The following is a 12,925-nucleotide window of genomic DNA, read 5'->3' as shown; positions in this document are numbered from 1 at the left end:
TCAGAATGACGGTGTTACACAGAGGTTATGACATTAAATTAAGATTAGCATCACAGAGCTCTGGAGCCACTGTCACCTACCCCAGGCAACACTCTGTGCCCCCAACAACCCCCATCGAGCACTAGGAGTGTCAAAAGTTTCAAATTACAATATGACAGCCTTCAAGAACAAGCTGATTGTGAATTTTCTTAAGGAAGAGCAGGCCCCCCAGAACAATACAGTTGTTGAGTTGGTGCTATTGGCATGTACTTGTGCCAACAGTATCTTAGTGAAGGAATGTTGACATCACAGAAGACAAACTGAAGGGAGGGATGATGAATCTCCAAGCATGAAAGCCTTTTCCTTAGAACACCAAAGGTTGTTTCTGGCAAAGACTACATTGTGACTGCAAACTCCAAGCTGGTCATTATCACAGCTGGAGCCCATCAGCAAGAGACAGAGAGCTGACTCAATTTGATCCAGTGAAACGTGAACACCTTCATCTTTCTCAACATTGTGAAGTATACTCTGAACTGCAAGCTGCTAATTGTTTCCAACCCAGTGGACATCTTGACCTATGTAGCTTGGAAAAAAGTGGTTTTCCCAAAAAACGAGTCATTGGAAGTGGTTGCAATCTGCTTTACTTGATGAGAGAAAGGTTGGGCATTCACCCACTAAGCTGTCATGGATGGGTCCTAGGGGAGCATGGAGACTCCAGTGTGCCCCTGTGGAGCAGTGTGAATGTTGCCAGTGTCTCCCTGACACTGAATCTAACCCCAGAACTTGGCACAGATGCAAACAAGGAGCAGTGGAAGGAGGTTCACAAGCAGTGCCTATGAACTGATCAAACAGGGTTATATATCTTGGGCCATTGGCCTCTCTGTGGCACACTTGGCTGAAAGCATAAGGAAGACTCTTAGGCAGATGCACCCCATTTCCACCATGATTAAGGGTCTCTATGGGATCAAGGATGATGTCTTCCCCAGTGTCCCCTGTGTCCTGGGACAAAATGGAAACTCAGATGTTGTGAAGGTGACTGACTCCTGAAGAAGCCCGCCTGAAGAACAGTGCAGACACGCTCTAGAGGATCCAGAACGAGCCGCCACAGTTCTAAAGTTTCCCTGATGTCCTAGCACTTCACTGTCCAGGCTGCAGCAGGGTTTCCCTGAGCCCACACAGCGTCTCCTCCATCTAAGCTGTGGTTAGCGCAGCTGTGTTCAGGCGTTCCGGGGGAAACAGCTCCCACAGCTCTACCCTGATGCTAAGCATACTTGTGTAGTGGTAACCTGGTTAGTGTGACAGTCCACTGTCTCCCAGACACATTGGCAATTGTGTATGATCCTGAGAGCCTGCTGTGTCACTGTGCTGTGCACCCTCACCAGACATGCCTAGGCCGGCGAGTTCCCAATGAGCCAGGACCTGGCTCCAGTGTGTAAGTCCATCATGCCTATCTTGTGCATAACTGATCTACAGGGTATTTTTTTGTGAATTCTGTGTGTCTGTAGTGTAGATGGCAATATTATGTAAAAAAAGAGTAAGATCTGCATATGGATGATGCAACCAACTACCCAAGTGTCGTGCAATAAAAACACCAAATAAACCTTGAACAGTGAAAAACAAAGGATTAGCATCACATATAACTAGGATGAATAACAGGAGTTTTATAAGACCCACTGTCAGAAGTTTTTACTCAGGCTGTGAGCTCAGGCATTTGATTTCCTTCTGTGGAAAAGCTAAGCGCATGTCCAATGTGTAGATCTTGTTTCATTGTCTCTGTCATAAGACTAAGTTTACCTTATAACACAGCTTGACACCTGCAGATACCTAACTTACTTTGTGTTTAAAACTGTTTTAAAAATTTGAGTGTGCAAAAATATGTGTTAGTTTTTGTCCTTTTGATAACCAAGGCTCCCCTCAAGCTGTATATGCCTCACGAAAGGAAAGATCATTGTGAAATATGCAGCCCTTCAAAATGAATGTATTGCTTCCAATTGTGTGGTAGCATTTTATGAAATGCCTGTGGGAGTAATTAGGCCAAAGGATTAACTCTAGAGTGATTGAGAGTCACCACATTCCTGAAGAGCTACCCATCCCTTTCTAGTAATAAAACTACAGCCCAGGGTCAGAAACCTAAAAATCCAAAAGCTCCAGACCTGTACCTGCCATGCTGGAACCTAGATCTTAGACTTCTACTGAAATGTGAAAAATTTTGTCTATAAACCACTCACTCTTTGACAACTTGTAAGAACAATGAAAGGTTGATTAAGATGGTATGCAAAAGAGATGTGAAAGGTACTCTTAAAAAGAAGGCATGTACATTAAGGAAACATGTGGGTTGGGCGTGGTGGTGCACGCCTTTAATCTAAGAGTGGGGGAAGCAGGGGCATGAGGATCTCGAAGTTGGAGGCCAGCCTGGTGTACAAAGCAAGTCCAGGACATCCAAGGTTACACAAAGAAACACTGTCTTGAGAAAAACAAAAGAACAAAACAAAACAAACAAACAAAAAAACATGTGGTTTTCTTAGCTCTATAATATTCTGTCTAATTTTGTGGCTCTAGAAATTTAAGTCATAAAAATCATAATAAAATGTCCATAGCTCATATCCCCATTTGCTTCAGTACATTTATTTACTATTTTAATTTAAAGATTATGTTTTATAGCAGCAAGATCAGTACAAATAAAATGGAAAAATATGCACATGTAATGCTATCTCATTATAATCTCTATAGATTCTTAAAGGTTGAAAGCAAAAGATGAACTTTCTCATATTTAGTATTCAAAGTCTATTTTAAAGTCAAAGTATAAGCTAAAGGATTATTAAGGGAATGAATTTATCAATCTTTTTCAAAGTGGCCATTACCTAAAAATACATATATGACCCTAAGGTAGAGGTTCTTTCTTCTTTAGTTTGTCATAAGTGCTTTTATCAAAGAGTCAAAACCTTGGGCTCTGGAACCTGAATACCAGATTTGAATCTCAATTCTGCAAACTTCAGTGATATATTTGACTTCCTATTTATTTGAGATTATTCCTTGTGGAAAAAACAGCATCAATCTTATTGTGTTGGACAGAATTATGTAAGCTAAAGAAATCACTGGGATAATGCTAAGATAACAGTACTCAGCAAGTGTTGGCTGCAATTATTTTGTTCTAACAACTTCCTTTCTTCCAAATTTTATAATCACTTTCAACATATCTGCCAATGTACTACAGTAATAATCTTTAAAAAGTCTGTATGTGCTAATGTTAATGAATCTCTTTAGAAATATTGAGAAAGGAGAATATTTTGCTATTGATTGCTTGTGTTACTTCTAAACATCACAATTTGAATTTCAGCTGTTGCCCAACAGATTCATGCTTGGAACATTTAGTCTCTGACTTATGTTACTATTTTGAAGCTAGTGGAAGCTTGAGTTCGGTCAAGTCTATCCACCCTGCTTACTGATCCACCAAAGTAGTAAAAACCTTCGTTTCATGTTACTATTGCATAGATGAACTGCTCTGTGGACAGACTGAAATCTCCATGAAACCATGTGTGAAAATAAGCCTTTTGCCTACTTTAAGTTTTTGCTCTTAGTTATTTTGTCACAGAAACAAGGAAAGTAAATACATTAAGAAGACTAATGATTCTTGGTGGAAAAAAATTTCTTTTTGGCCAACACAAATAAAATCAACCTGTGGACCAAAGAATAATTTGGCAAAATGGTATTTGGCAAAAATCAAAGTCTACAGAGGATCAATCAATGTTAGAGAACATGCTGGCGATTCATCAGGACTTAGTTGAGATACAAAATGATTACAGGGTCAGAGACTTGTTATTCAAATATACTAAAATCCTTTCAAGAGAATCATAAACCTAATTAAGAAGTGAAAATAGGAACACAGTGTGGCAGTGAAGAAAGAAAATGATGACCTCAGCAAAGGTCAGACCCCCAAATTTTCTTCATCATGTGCTTTTCATCTTGCTACTTTATATCCTTACTGAATATGCCTGGAAAGGGGAACTAGAATAGATTTTTGGGGGAAGAGAGGATTGTGGTGGGTGGAGTTGGGAACAGGAGGGATCAGGTTGTGGGGGAGAAGAAAATACTGGGGGAAATGATTGGAATTGGGGGAATTTCAGAGGCAAGGAGGAAACCTAGAACAATGGAAAGTCCATTTAATTCATGAGAGTTAACTCTAGCAAGGTCTCCTAGTAAAGGACATGGGGCCTGAAACAGTCATCTTCTGCAAGAAGATCTCAAGTGGAGGGATTAGGAGACCAACCCAGGCACAAAACCTTTGATCTACAGCTTGTCCCGGCTGCACAGTGCTCTGGTACTAGAGCTTAGCATAATTGTCATCAAAGAGACGAGAGAGACTTCTGGCAGTTGGTGGGAGCAGATGCAGAGTCCCATAGCCATATATTAGGCAAGGAGTCCTGTGGAGGAATTGGAGGAGCCAGAGTAGTGAGAGACACCAGAAGAACACAAAGAATCACAGAATTAACTGACCAGCACTCATGGGGGATCAGGGAGCCTGTAAGGGTCTAACTGAAGCCATGTATTATAGCTTGATGTTCTTTTGGGAATTTAACAGTGGAAGAGGGATTGTCCCTAACACTTTTGCCTACTTGTTGGAACCTTTCTTCCAATTGAATGGCTTCATCCGGCCTTGATGTGATGGTATGTGCTTGGTCTTATTGTAGCTTGTTGTGTCATGTTTGTTTGATGTCCCTAGAAGGCCTGCTCTTCTCTGAGGGGAGGCATGGTAAAGGGAGAGAGGGGCAAACTGCAGTCAAGATGTGCTATTCCTGGCCTTGCTTTCCCCCAGAAAGGCAAGAGTGATGGGGGATGGAGACGCCAGGCAGTGTTGGACACAGGAGAAACAGACTTATTCAGAAACAGCTTCGTAAGACAGTTCATTTAATTGGGGAAAACAAAACTGGTATATAAAACTTTGAGGGGTGAATTGGGGCTATCAGGGTGAGTGTTCACCATTGGCTGGGGGCAGGGTGCTGAGGATGCCTCCTTGAAATAAGGAGGAATTCCAGATGCTGCTGGACAGTACATTGTAAGGGAAAAGGAAGTTTAACCTGGTTGGCAGGCTACTTGACCTCCTCAAGAGGGCAAGCATGGGACCACAAGGCTCTGTGCATTGGGGCATGCAGGCCCAGGGAAGGATGGAGAGATTCTACTCCTGACAATCTCAGGATGAGATTTCTAGATTTTGCACACACCTTAGCCTCACTCTTGCTCCAATTCCGGTTTATGGCTCCACATTTCCCCCTCTTTCTTTTATAAAGGGAAGGTCTTATCATAGTCATCAACCTCCACATTGGGAGTGGCTTGGTATTGAACCAGAAGCTGGTTAGCAGTGACTTTGACAATGTTTCTTACTTGCTGTTTTAAATTGGATGAAACAAACATCCAGGAGGAAGAAGATCAAAGAATCCTGGCACCCTTTTGGAGGGCCTTCACCTATTCCTATAACTTTGTTGTGTCTATAGTAGGTTTCCCTATTAAAAATATCTCATGTGGTTGTTATTGGGAAGATTTGAGGGGGGTAGGGTTGGGTGGTAGTGGAGTTGGAATGGAGAACAACAAAGACAGAGAGTGGGGGAGAGAGATCTGGGGAGGGCTCATGGCCTGGATAGTGGCTACTAGGTCATAGATGTCATTTTAAGAGATCTTGTTTTTCTGCCATTCGATATTCCTCTGTCGAGAATTCTCTGTTTAGCTCTGTTCCCCATTTTTTAATTGGATTACTTGGATTGCTGCTTTTCAGCTTCTTTAGTTCTTTGTATATACTGGATATTAGTCCTCTGTCAGATAAAGGGTTAGTGAAGATTCTTTCCCAATCTGTAGGCAGTCGTTTTGTTTTGATGACGGTATCCTTTGCTTTACAGAAACTTTTCAGTTTCATGGGGTCCCATTTATTGATTGTTGCTCTTAGAGCCTGTGCTGTTGGTGTTCTGTTCAGGAAGTTGTCTCCTGTGCCAATGAGTTCTAGGCTGTTCCCCACTTTTTTTTCCAATTGATTTAGGGTATCTGGTTTTATGTTGAGGTCCTTGATCCACTTTGACTTTAGTTTTGTGCAGGGTGATAAATATGGATCTATTTTCATTTTTCTGCATGTAGACATCCAGTTGGTCCAGCACCATTTGTTGAAGATGCTGTCTTTTTTCCATTGAATGGAATTGGCAGAAAAACACTTAAAGAAATGCTCATCCTCATTAGCCATCAGGGAAATGCAAATCAAAACGACCCTGAGATATCACCTTACACCCATCAGAATGGCCAAGATGAAAAACTCAAGCGATAACACATGCTGGAGAGGTTGTGGAGAAAGGGGAACCCTCCTCCACTGCTGGTGGGAATGTAAACTGGTACAACCACTCTGGAAAGCTATCTGGCGCTTTCTAAGACAAATAGGAATAGTGCTTCCTCCAGACCCAGCTATACCACTGCTAGGTATATACCCAAAGTTTGTTCAAGTACACAAAAAGGACACTTGCTCAACCATGTTTATAGCAGCTCTATTTGTAATAGCCAGAACCTGGAAACAACCCAGATGTCCATCAACGGTGGAATGGGTACAGAAATTGTGGTATTTTTATACAATGGAATACTACTCAGCAATCAAAAAGGAGGAAATCATGAAATTTGCAGGCAAATGGTGGGATCTAGAAAAGATCATTCTGAGTGCAATATCCCAGAAGGAGAAAGACAAACATGGGATATACTCACTTATATAGACCTATAAGATATGATAAACATAATGAAATCTATACACCTAAAAAAGATAATCAATTGAGCGGACATGGGGTAAGATGATCAATCCTCATTTAGAAAGACAGATGGGATGTGCATTGAACGTATGACAGGAGTCTACTGAGCGCATCTGAAAGACTCTAACTAGCAGTGTTTTCAAAGCAAAGACTCATGACCAAACCTTTGGCAGAGTACAGGGAATCATAAGAAGGGGAGTTAGTCAGATGGGGAAAGGATAGGAGCTCCACAAGGACCAAATATATCTGGGCACAGGGTCTTTTCTGAGACTGACATTCAACCAAGGACCATGTATGGATATAACCTAGAACCTCCACTCAGATGTAGCCTGTGGTAGCTCAGTAACCAATTGGTTTCCCAAAGTGAGGGGAACAGGGACTATTTCTAACAGGAACTCAATGACTGGCTCTTTGGTCTCCCCACCCCCGAAGGGAGGAGCAGTCCTGTTAGGCCACAGAGGAGGGCTTTGCAGCCAGTCCTGAAGATACCTGATAAAACAGGATCAGATGAATGGGGAGGAGGTCCCCCCTATCATTGGACTTGGAAAGGGGCACGGTGGAGATGAGGGAGGGAGGGAGGGACTGGGAGGGAATGAGGGATCCGGACATGGCTGGGATACAGAGTTAATAAAATGTAACTGATAAAAAAAAAAAGAGAGATCTTGTTGTCCCTTTGCGAGTGGCTATTTCCTTCATCTTCTCAGTCCTTGACCTGTCAGCTAGACATGGGCCATCTTCTTGTTTCGTGGGGTGATATTGGACATTTCTAGGTGGGATCAGAGTAAGCCTGGACAGGTCCTATAGAAAGACATAAACATAATCTCTTTCACTGGTGAGGAGAGGAAAGGGTCTTGTCCATATTCTGCCTAAGGGATCATGCCTGCCATTGTACCAGGGTGGGAGGAATTACTCCTGGGATATGCCAGTAGAGGGAGATAGAAAGATGTTGGGAATTTTTGTAAATATTAACTACAATTAGAGTAGCCAAAGCCATTGCTAATTGTAATTAGGGGAGAGGCAGTTGTTTTTAAGTTGGGCTTTAGAGTTTGATGTGTTCTTTCTATGATTCCTTGGCTTGTGGGGGTTTTAAGGAATCCCTGTGGGATGGGCACTCTCTCCTGTGAACAGAATGTTTTCATTGAGAGCTATTAAAAGCATGGCCATTATCAGTTTTTATCTGTTGAGGAATGCCCATGATAGCAAAGGTAGAGAGCATGTGGTGAATTAATCTTTTCGAGCTTTCTCTTGTTTTGGTTGTAACCCATTGAAATGAGAGTATGTGTCAACAGTGACAACATACTTTAGGCTGCCAAATTGGGGGATGTGGGTGACATGAATTTGTCAGAGGGCATTGGATTGGCACCCTCAGGGGCTAAGGCCCATAGTTTGTAAACCTGGGAGTAACAACAGATGCATAAGAGGAGCATTTTTATTACCTTCTTACGATGGGCATGAGAGACGTGGTGAGAAACAGGCCTAAAGACTTTTGAGTAAAAAGCAAGATAATGCTACACATGTTTAAAAGGATTGACTTTGATTTAATCTAAAAAACAAAGTATAGTTAGCATGCAGGGGCATAGGGGGAATGGCCCTACTCCTTCCAATCTCAGGATGAGATTTCCAGGGTTTGGACAAGCCTGAACCCTACTTGCTCTGAGCCACCAGCTCCCCTCGGTCCCAAAATTCCCTGGCCCCAGAATAAATAATATAGATGAGAAGAAGGAGAAAAAGAAGAAGATGAAAAACAAGAACAAGAAAGTGAAAAGGAAGAAGAGGAAGAAGAAGAAATAGCAGATGTGGATATTATACCAAATACTGATAGCAATATACATTCCCACAAAAATAGTGCAAATTATGTGAACAAATTATGTGCAAATGTTTTTAGGTTCACTTTTATGGTAATTAACAAAATGGTAGCTGTAGTCAGAGGCTACTGAAAATAACATGAATGAAGTTTTGAGGAAAAAAATAAAGAGAAAAGGAAATTAAATTTTTGGAAGGATAATTTCAATATAAGTAGGATAAGCCAGGACTGCTGTACTGAGAGGTCAGAAGCTGAAGAAAATCTAAATGAGAGATTAGTTGTTGCTGTCTAGAAGAAGGCCGTGCAAGACAGCAACAACAACAGACATTTCTCAAAAACAAAGGAATGCCAATGCCCAGTATGTCCAAATAACAGCAAAGAAGCCAATTTGAGTTGAGGGAGAAAGAAAAGAAGTAGGAGACAGCTGACTAAGGAGAGTGCTCTTGTAGAAACATCATTCAATACACGTAACATTTACTTTGAATGGCATGGCAGCCACTGCAAATTTTAAATATTTACAAAAGTATATACTTACATTTCAAAATACACACACACATACACACACACACACACACATATATATATATATATATATATATATATATATATATAATCTTATCATTGTGCTAAGAGTAGTTTGAAGAAGAGCAAGGACAAAGGAAGCTGTTTTCTGGGCCCAGCTAGTAATGATGGCTACTACCAAAGGATCTCTTCAGCTCATCATCTGGTTATTCCTTTTTTTCCATCAATGTTTAAACTTCTAAACTAATCCTAACTAACCTTTGCTTCCACAATTGTGCCCTACATATTTGTGAGGTTTCTCAATGCATGGAAATGATAATGGGGAATACTGAAATGTGAATTGCCATGACTTAGCAATTCAGTACAGATAATTAAATTGTAATAATACATCCCATTAGATGAGCGCAAACCTACTATGTTGGCTTTTACTGATTTAAATGTGAAAATTTAAATCCTTACGTCATTTTTTTTTAATTGTCACTTTAAAAGTCTATGAAGGTGTAGTCACTATTACCTTTGGAGTTTCATAGCTTTCTCCTCTCCACTCTAGCCAAATACAGTCTTTAAATTTTTCTGATCAATTTACTCTATATTTCACTTAAGAATTTTCATAACAAGACTCCATTTGCCTTCTAAGGCACCTCCTTACTAACCTTCAGTTTAATCATTATTTACTCTGTCAGTAGTCGTGAATTTAGTTCTCCTTTCACAAAACAGTACAATGGAAATTTTATTATTGTATTACTTAATGGCAAGGCCCTCAAAAGAAAGAAATAATGTCACATTACTACTCTGTTCCCAATATGTGACCTCCATGTAACTCAGAGAAAGTTAAAATTTGTATTTTTTTTTTTTTGTGAAAAGTGATAGGTGAGTGAATATCATTCTTCTATATTTCTTGAAGATAGTGCCTTTTTTCTGGTATGTTTTTGATCACCATACATGTTTCAAGTTTGTTCTGCTGATCAATGTATTTCCTTTCCTTGTTGTTGTTGTTGTCGTCGGCGGCTGCGTCCTCCTCCTCCTCCTCCTCCTCCTCCTCCTCCTCCTCCTCCTCCTTCTCCTCCTCCTTCTTCTTCTTGCCAGTACCACATTGTTTCTCTTAATGGCTCTGTAATGTTTCTGAGGTCTTAATGGTAATTCCTCCAACATTATATTTTTTTTCTCTGTATTGATTTGTCTTTCTCTGGTGTTTTGTAATTCCACACAAAGTCTAGGATTTTTTTTCTATTTCTGTGAAAAGTGAGGTGGATAATTGCATGGAATCTATAAATGGATTTGAGAAGAATGGTCATTTTCACAATATAAATTCTAGTAATTCATGAGCATGATATATCTTTCCATTTTCTAGTATATTTATATCTTTTTTCTCAGATATTTAAAATTTTCACTGTAGAGGTCTTTAATCTCCTTGGTTTGATTTATTCCAGAGTATTTTTATTTTCTTTGAGGATATTTTGAATGAGACTATTGTTTTTTTTCCTATTTTTTTAGTGAAAAGTTCACTTGTAATACTCATCGTCATGAAACAATGTTTGAATATGAGTCTGAGCTATAGAGTTGATAATCAATTTATCCAGATACAATGTAGAGATTAAAATTTGGTGGAGAAGTAGCTGTCTAACAGCAAATATCTTGCTCTTCTATATCTTGTTAATGGACAGAAAAGTTAGAGAAGCTAATCCCATGTTGTCTAGGTCAACATGGCTGCATAAGTCAGACCTAAAAAAGGATAACACCAAGACCTTTGACACTTTCCATGTTAACATGGAAGGGTGGAAACTTATAGGACCTCAGACCTAGACAAAAACTACAATCAACTAAGGAGTCCTAAAGAACAGGAAATAGTCTTCATGGGGGGAAAAATACTCAAATTAATTGACCAAAACTAAGAGGGCAACTCTGAAACCCTGAAATAAGAGCTTGTTGTGTATATAAATTTAAGAGTACAGCACACACACACACACACACACACACACACACACAATTCAGATAAGGTGACCACAGTAAAAGAACCTAATTTAGTTTTGATTCTTAATTTTTTCTCATCACCAAATCTTTTCGTGTGAAAATATCAATAGTTCAATGGAGTTTCCTGTACCAAATATAACATCTTTAAGCCTTTTAATATAGCATCCTTGTCTCTGTGTCAAAATTGTACTGAATTATTCAATATATTCACTTTTTCTTTTTTTTCTTTATTAATTACACTTTATTCACTTTGTATCCCCCCTGTGGTTCTTTCCTTCCTCCTGTCCCAATCCTTCCCTTCCTCCACTCTCTGCATGCATGCCCCTCCCCAAGTCCACTGATAGGGGAGGTCTTCTTTTCCTTCCTTCTGATCCTAGTCAATTAGGTCTCATCAGGAGTGGCTGCATTATCTTCTTCTGTGGCCTGGTAATTCTGCTTCCTCCTCAGGGGGAGATAATTAAAGAGCAGGCCAATCAGTTCCTGTCAGAGACAGTCCCTGTTCCTATTACAATGGAACCCACTTGGATACTGAACTGCCATGGGCTACATCTGTGCAGGAGTTCTAGATTATCTCCATGAATGTTCCTTGTTTGGAGTATCAGTCTCAGGAAAGGCCCCTGTGCCCAGATTTTTGGTTCTGTTGCTCTCCTTGTGGAGTTCCTTTCACATTTTTAAAAAGACTAAAACCTCATTCAACTCACAGTTTCTTTTTTTCCTCTTTTTTTAACTTTTATTAATTGCACTTTATTCACTTTGTATCGCCCCATAAGCCCCTCCCTCCTCCCCTCCCTATCCCACCCTCCCATCCCCTTCTTCACACATGCCCCTCTCCAAGTCCACTGATAGTGGAGGTTCTCCTCTCCTTCCTTCTCATCTTAGTCTATCAGATCTCATCAGGAGTGGCTGCATCGTCATCTTCTGTGGCCTGGTAAGGCTGCTCCCCACCCTCAGGGGGAGGTGATCAAAGAGCAGGCCAATCAGATTATGTCAGAGGCAGTCCCTCTTCCCATTACTGAGAAACCCACTTGGACACTAAACTGCCATGGGCTACATCTGTGCAGGGGTTCTAGGTTATCTCTATGCCTGGTACTTGGTTGGAGTATGAGTCTCTGGGAAGACACCTGTGTTCAAATTTCTGGTTCTGTTGCTCTCCTCGTGGAGTTCCTGTCCTCTTTAGATCTTACTGTTTCCCACTTCTTCCATAAGATTCCATGCACACTGCCCAACAGTTAGCCATAAGTCTCAGCATCTGCTTTGATAGTCTGCAGGGCAGAGCCTTTCAGAGGCCCTCCATGGCGGATTTCTAGCTTGTTTCCTGTTTTCTTCTTCTGATGTCCTTCCTCTTTGCCTTTCGGGATGGGGATTGAGCATTTTAGTCAGTGTCCTCCCTCTTGATTAGTTTCTTTAGATGTACAGATTTATCCTATGTTATATGTCTTGCTGGAGTCAGCCAGCAGAGTCGAACAGTTCTTGAGCCAGGAGTGAGGATTAATATTATTTAAATAAACACACAGCACACAGGAAACTTTTTAAAGGTCCAGACTCAACAGCCACAGTAAAAGGCAGGCTGCTGCAGCAAGCAGCAAGTCTCAAGTCTCTGCCCCTCCTCTGCCTCCAGCCCTCTGTTTGCTAACATTTAGATTTCCCACATTATACTTGCTTTTTGTGAAATCTTAGGTCTGGTTCATGCTCCATGTTCTCCAAGCTCGCGCTCTCTCGCTCTCTTGTGCTCTTCCTACCCTTTCCTGTTCTCTGGCTCCTCCCGTTGCACAACATTGTATCTAGTTGCTTTATTTGTGTCCTGTTTACACAAGAGTTGAGACAGGATGCTTGGAGCATCATCTTCAGCCTTCTTCTGCAGTAACTGTTGGCCTGTCTT

The 12,925-nt window shown here is 40.8% G+C and overlaps 1 protein-coding gene and 1 pseudogene across 2 annotated transcripts in view; one reads left to right on the top strand and one right to left on the bottom strand.

The window, feature by feature from the left end:
* The window catches only part of Kcnt2 (potassium sodium-activated channel subfamily T member 2), a 383,380-nt gene that overhangs the window by 101,923 nt on the left and 268,532 nt on the right, over positions 1 to 12,925 (bottom strand). The gene's annotated exons all lie outside the window — the stretch shown is intronic.
* On the top strand, positions 152 to 1,063 carry LOC110540946 (L-lactate dehydrogenase A chain-like; annotated as a pseudogene).

This window comes from Meriones unguiculatus, chromosome 11, assembly GCF_030254825.1.
Source record: "Meriones unguiculatus strain TT.TT164.6M chromosome 11, Bangor_MerUng_6.1, whole genome shotgun sequence".
NCBI lineage: Eukaryota > Metazoa > Chordata > Mammalia > Rodentia > Muridae > Meriones > Meriones unguiculatus.
The sequence above is the reverse complement of the archived record's forward strand: the minus strand, read 5'-3'. Positions and strand labels throughout refer to the sequence as shown.